The sequence below is a fragment of the Acipenser ruthenus genome, chromosome 2 (assembly GCF_902713425.1).
Source record: "Acipenser ruthenus chromosome 2, fAciRut3.2 maternal haplotype, whole genome shotgun sequence".
NCBI classification, from domain to species: Eukaryota; Metazoa; Chordata; class Actinopteri; order Acipenseriformes; family Acipenseridae; genus Acipenser; species Acipenser ruthenus.
This window is the reverse complement of record NC_081190.1, coordinates 66,145,773-66,153,032: the sequence shown is the minus strand read 5'-3', so window position 1 is coordinate 66,153,032 and position 7,260 is coordinate 66,145,773.

Genomic DNA, 7,260 nt, shown 5'->3' with positions numbered 1-7,260 from the left:
CTCTATGGTGGTCTTCCATCACGCGCCATAAACCGATTGCAGCTGGTTCAAAATGCCGCTGCTACGATCCTTACCAGATGTAAAAAACATGATCACATTACCCCCTGTCTTGCCCAGCTGCACTGGCTACCTGTAAAGTTTAGGATTACTTTAAAAATTATCCTGCTTGCCTACAAGGCCCTTCATCACACAGGTCCAGAGTATCTCTCCAACCTGCTGACCCACTGTGCTGTGCTGTTTTACCCTTTCTTAGGCTTTCCCGTTTTCTTTTTCTTAGGGGATGCCAGATATTATAGCTGGCTATAATATTTGGCATCCCCTGTCTTTTAGGAATTAACATTTAGTTGGCTTAGTTGGCTGCACTTATTTGGCTGTAGCACACAGCCAAAACAGTGTGCTTTGGACTTTCTTTTCTTTTCTTATATTATTTTGTCACAGTCTGAGTAGCACTACGCTGGTAAAGCAGCACACTACAATATATACGTTTTAATGTCACCATTCACGTTGAAATGCACTGTGTAGGAATGCCAAGAAACTCATGTGCAAATATAATGCCGATCTCAATTTTCAAACTGCACAATATTTGGCAGGGTTAAAAACTGATAATCAAAATGATCTCCTGCCAGACCTGTCAACTCTCACTTATTTGCCGGGACTATCCCCTTTTTTGGACATTTTTTCCTGTACAGATTTTCTCCTGTATTTTGCTAAAACCTCTACTGTTAAACAGACTTGTTAGCAAACCTTTAATTCCTGCAAAGTCATGTACGGTATGTGGTAACTGCAATCCCCATCTGTACTTAGCAGGGTTTAGGACGCAGGGGAGCCCTGTGGCAGGCATGCATTCAGTGAGCGAGGCAAGCTCACATACACCCTGTTCACACTATTGTGCTGGCCTAGGGCCACTGCATATTTAGGTCTGCAACCCTTTTTACATTTGCGGTTTAAGGCGTCTTTACGCGTTTATATATGCGACTGTAAAGCAAGCCTAAAATGTGGCAAATTGCTTTTTTTTTCATGGAACGATAGAATGGAAAAGCTACCGGGATATACAGTTATGCTTGATTTGTAGCAGATGTTTCTTTATATATATATATATATATATATATATATATATATATATATATATAATTTCAATGCAGCACAGTAACAATGTTATGGTGTGTGTATATATATTAAAAACATATATATTACTGACTATTTTGTTATGGTGTGTAACAGGGTGATGATCTGAGCTTACCCCCACCCACAATCACATTATTCTCTCAAGAACACAGAGGTATTTACAACGCAGGAAACAGCAACTTGCTAGTGTTCACAGGTATAAATATTTATTTTTGTTGCTATATTGTTGCTTTCTTGGTGAAAAAAAAGTTATATTTTGGATTTGTCTGACCATAAAATTTGGTTGAAGAAATCATCTTCAGTTATTCAATAGAGAACTCCAATTGCTTTCTTTTTTTTTAAGGTTTGCATCTTGGTTTTTGCCCATGGACATTCGTTAAGGTATCTTTGATTTTTTCGCTCGTGAATTTCTTGACCATCTTCTCTCAATTCTTGTGTCAAATCTTTTGCAGTAATCCGAGGATTTTACCAGGATGCTCGAACGATTATTCTTCCAGATTTTGCAGAAATCTTTCTTGGTCTTCCACACCTAGAGCTAGTTGCAGTAGTTCCTGTTCTCCTGTGTTTGTCAATAACAGCCCACACAGTGCTTTCCAGTAAACCAAGTCTTTCTGCTATTTTTCTGGTAGTTTCTCCTTTTTCGTTTAGTTGTATCACTGCCATTTTGAGATTGTTGCTGTACTCTTTAGTTTTAACCATTTTTGTTGCTTTTTTGAATCACAAATTTCCAATTTATTTTTCAGCACTTGATGGTTATGTATTTATTTATTCTATAATTATCATCAGGTGTTGGTTTTCAACCATGATAATTGCCAATAATAATTAATTGCCAAACAAATGGCTTTCATACGAAATATGTTGATTGCCCAAATACTTTTGTCAAAGTATTAAACTATTTTTTGCATGTTAATTTTAATTTTATGCATGTTATGTAATAATTTGTTGTTTTATTATAAAGCTGAATCTCTAATTTATATCTTTCAATAGATTAGAAATGATAGAAATCACTTTCTTTGTGGGTTTTCTCATTTTTTTAAGTGCTAAAATAATTTTGTCTGTGACTGTATACGCAGTGTAATGAATAACATTGCAATACCACGTTGTTGTGTATTTTGGCTTTTTTTAAATACATTTTTTAATGATGCTTATTGGATGTAGAGTTTTTCTTGTTATAAAGTAGGTGCTGTACTATTTTCTGGTCACTCTTTAAGTAGTGTCTCTGAATGCTCATAAATACAATATGCAATACCACAGTATGTAAACGTGCCCTTTATTCAACTCCCTTGACAGAACTGCTCTACCCACTTGAACCAGAAACACACATTCTCATTGGTCTTAGAGACCTGTCAATCTTATAGCATGGACTATGCATAGTGATATCGCAGACTAAGATATACTAAGTGGATTTAACATTACTAAATGTTGCAGATGCCATAGCTCGTCCTTTGATGACGAGGTTAATATGCAGTACCAAACTCAGTCTTTGGTTTGTTGTGTGATGAAAGTAACAATGCCAACTGTGTATGCTTTGCTGTCGTGCAAAATCAGCTACAGTGGACCTGTTTACAAGGCATTGGCTGCTGCCAAATGAGCCACCTACAACTACAGCACAATAAGAACCACAGGGGCCAAGAGAAGGAGCACCGTATCACTGTATCATTCTACCAAGTAATAAAGTGGAATGGCTGCATGCCTTTGTCTTACGTAGGTATTCACGTCAATTCAGACCACTACGATTTCAGTTTACAAAATCTCCCTTATTTTGAACTCAATGTTGACAGGTATGTTGTAGAGAAAATTGCCTGCCTTGATGCCAACTATCAGTTTGGTTATAAATCATATATACCGGTATAAAAGATTTAAAAAAATGTGAAGTCTGGTCAGTTTCCCAAATGCATATTGAAAGCCAAAACTGCCAGCTGTGAAACACAAGGATAATAATCACTTTGTTTCACTGCTGTCAAGGTAAGGCACTGGAGTGACTGTGCACAGTGTATGCAGTGCATCAGAAAGGCCATTATTGAAAACTACTGTTGTCATATTATAGCCAGAAAAAATATCAGGAAAATGTGATGAGATTCGCATTGGGAAAGATTGTAATGCACTACTACAAATGATCTGACATGAACTGGCACAAGTGAATGCAGGTGGTAGTTGTTTTTTAAGGGGGTGCAGTAGACATTATCAACCTCTCTGACAACCTGACTCAGGTGCTGTGGCTCAGCAAGGTTAGACTCTCATGTTTGGTTATTAACATTTTTTTATTTTTTTAGATTATTGTTTTACAATGCAGTAATCTGCAAAATGCACAGAACCCCGACTTCTCACTGGAATTGACAGCATGGCCTGCTGCAGGGCATCCCTTATAAAAGTACTTGCAGTACACTATACATTGTTGCCTATAATTTTGTGACTATGTTTTTACTACCGTTCACTTTATTATTATCATGGTATGCTGCACTCAAGTTTTATTAGGGAATACAATGGTTGCTATTAATAGATTTGTTTTATTTCATATCAACGGTGTCAAACCGACTGTTTATTATAGCTGGGTGTGTAAAATAACCACCACTGGTTCTTGACATTTAAAATTCCATAGTCCAACAGACAGAGAGGAAAACTTTACATTTGACTGCAAAACATTTAAGAACGTGCATGAATGAAATGATTAAAAGGTTTGCTGGCCCACTGAACAACAGAAGCCTGGGGATGAACTGTTTACTTCAGTAAAACCGTTTTTCTTTCCAGATGACACTCTTGTTTACAGTGACACATTTTAAAAAGAAAATGTAAATATAAAAAACCTAAATTATAAGTCTATAATATACCGTATACTTAGTATTCCGCGTTTTCGGTTTTTATCTTTAAAAAAAAAAAAAAAATGGGTAATTTCAGAATAAACCAGAAACGCGGAACTCCACGTATACTGTACGGGGCGGCGCTTTTTAAAAAAAAAAAAAATTTTAACAAAAAAAGTGTAAAAATGTTTATAACTAGTTGAAACCGGAAATCTAATATGGTTGAGCAAAAGCACCCGAGTCAAGTTGTCAGACAGATAGAAAACATTTCTGCTGCAGTCCCTGATAAAAAAAAAAAAACCTGCTTAGTCTCAGACCCCTGCTCTGATTTACCTGACAAATGATCTTGCCATAACAAGACTACAGTTGTGTATAACAATAATACCAATTTGATCCACTGCATACACTCGCAGAAATGCTTTACCTTGACAGCAGTGAAATAGTATTATAAATTCACCTCATAGTATTTCTGCTGTGAATGAAATCCAACAAAAAGTTTGCATGATGTAGCAGGGCAGCTGAGTGATGACGCCCCAGACCAGAAAGCTGACAAAAAACTTTTTCACACTACATTATCCATCCCCAGGTCGAGTCGCCACTTGACTCACCCCTGAGTTCAGCCCTGCCTGCACTCCTATTTGCCTTGCTCTGCAATCTACAGGGTGAGGGTCGTCCTGGGGTTGGCCACAATCGTTTCACACTACATGTTTTCATCCCAGGGCGAACACAGAAGCGGAAGTAATGCGCTTGTACTCAATGGTAGGTCGGCCATTTTGATATTGGAATGAATTTGACCCTTGACCCTCAACGTCTGTTTTGTGGCTACTGACATGCGTGTTTTCAACCTGAGGCGAACGTTTCAGACTGGGTTGGAAATTCTCAACCCTATCTCGGGCAAAGGGTGCGTTCGCCCTGGGTTGACAGTTTCGCTGTATCCTTTTGTAAGGATATACAAAAACCACTGCTCACAGAGCAAAATAAAAAGTTAAAACTAAAACAAATCACCAACACTGACACCAAACAAATACCGTGCTTCCAGCACGCGTAGCAATTGCTTGCTTACAGTTTCATTTTTACTTTCATTTCTCTCGCTTTCTGTACACCCACCCCCAACACAGAAAAGCTGCAGTGTTTTATACACATGTGACTATCTCTGAATTAACACTCAGTTATTCAATTCGGAGATGTCACATTCCACACAAGTTTAACAGGATGAGGCTTTAACCCCATCCAAACAATAACAAACCAAAACCTTGTATAAACACAAAATACATTTAAATCATACCAAAGCAACACACAAACCATTATTTTAAATGCATGCAAAACAATACATTAACTCACCTGTTCTTAAACCCCAAAATAATACATTTAAAGCCCAATACATTTATTTACAAACAGGGCTTTGCCCTGCATGCCCCCTCTAATTATGTGCAGGGCTTTTCTTCTGCCCTGCTACAAATAGAAAGTCTAAATATTTATATCTATTTGTCCTATGTTTCAACCTTGATACCACCAACATACCTTACATCGTGTTGGGTTTCAGCCAGTTCCAATAGAAACTGTACCAGGGAAACTTGAGACAGAAATCCTAATTTGCATTTTGTTTTAAATGTTTAATGGCTATCTGACAGTGTACTAATAATGGATGACAACGTTTGACATTCAAAGGGCTGTTTACTCATTTTCTGTGTGTAAATATTTGGCCCTAATATAATTCAAACAGTTTTCTACAGCATGACACGTCTGGCCGTTCAGTATGTGTAAATGAACACATCCAGTAGATTCTAGCCTTTATTTCTAAGAATATCGTGCAGTAAATTGATTTGCCAGTGTTAGAACCTCACCCCATAGCTCACACAAAGCAGTTTGTCAAATTCAGATTATAACTAATATCGAACACAAACAAACATTTGAATTGCTAATACACAACATTAATAGGTTTCGGTAAATATCATCAATATTTCAATATGTGTGGGTAATAAATTTACAAAAACATATTTATCTGTAATGATTTATCCTTGACTATCTCTTGTTCTACATAAATGGGGCAGCAGTGTGGGGTAGTGGTTAGGGAGCTGGACTCCTGACCGGAGGGTTGTGGGTTCAATCTCTGTACCCTTGAGCAAGGTACTTTACCTAGATTGCTTCAGTAAAAATCCACCTGTATAAATGGGTAATTGTATGTAAAAAGAATGTGTAAAAAAGAATGTAATTGTGTGTAAAAATAATGTGATATCTTGTAAAATTGTAAGTCGCCCTGGCTACGGGCGTCTGCTAAGAAATAAATAATAATAATAAACCTCTATGATGCGTATCTAAACAGGAGAGGGCGCTTCAAGACTCCAGTTGGTTCTGGTACTTACAGTGTGACTCTATTACACCCATAGCTTCAAACACGTAATCATAAATACTGAGTTAAAACTAAATAGTCAAACGTTTTGAAAATGTATATGGAACAAGTATTGTTCTGAAAAACGTCATTCTTTTAATACAAAATTTATATTTCTGAAATCTGTGAACGGGCACGAGACTTTTGGGTACAGCAGATAATCGTAATAATATAATTTGGAACAAAATCTTCAACATTGAATTTGCTAGAAATATGAAACTCTAAAATTAAAAGTGTGCTTTTCTGGTTATCACCAAATTGCTTTTTAATACTAATATGAGTAGATGCTTACTATAGATATTCAATTTCAAACTGGCTATTGTATATTATATTCAAGGTTTTGATAACAAGTTACCTACTAAACTATATTGGTGTATGAACTAGTTTAATTACATAAAAACATCCACAATTGCGTACTAATTTTGTAGATACATTTTGATGCTTTTGTTTTTCAATGATTGATTGACCAGCAGCTTTTTTTTTTATTAGTTATTACTGATTTTTAATTATTTAAATACATACTTACATTTAAATTATACTTACATTAATATCGATGACAACAATATATTTTAATCCAACACACTTTTAACAGGCGGGGGAAATGAGCATGTGCAAAAAATAAATACATAAATAATCAACCGAATAGTTTACGATAAATCTTAAAGGAAAAACGTTATAAACTGGCTTTTATTGTATAAGGCAGTTGTGATAAATTAAATACGACAGTAATGACTCAATAGTGCCAACTTTTTTTGGTCTATAAGTGTAACATAACATATGATATTGTGGAAAGCACATCCCAAAAGGGAAAATCCACACGTGTCCCTAAAACTAATGGTCCTGTCAGCAATGTATAACGTATACATGTTAAAATGAATATGAGTGCTATGCAAGATCACACTCACCGAGAATGAGGAATACAAGCACAGTTTCGGCTCTCGCTGAGTT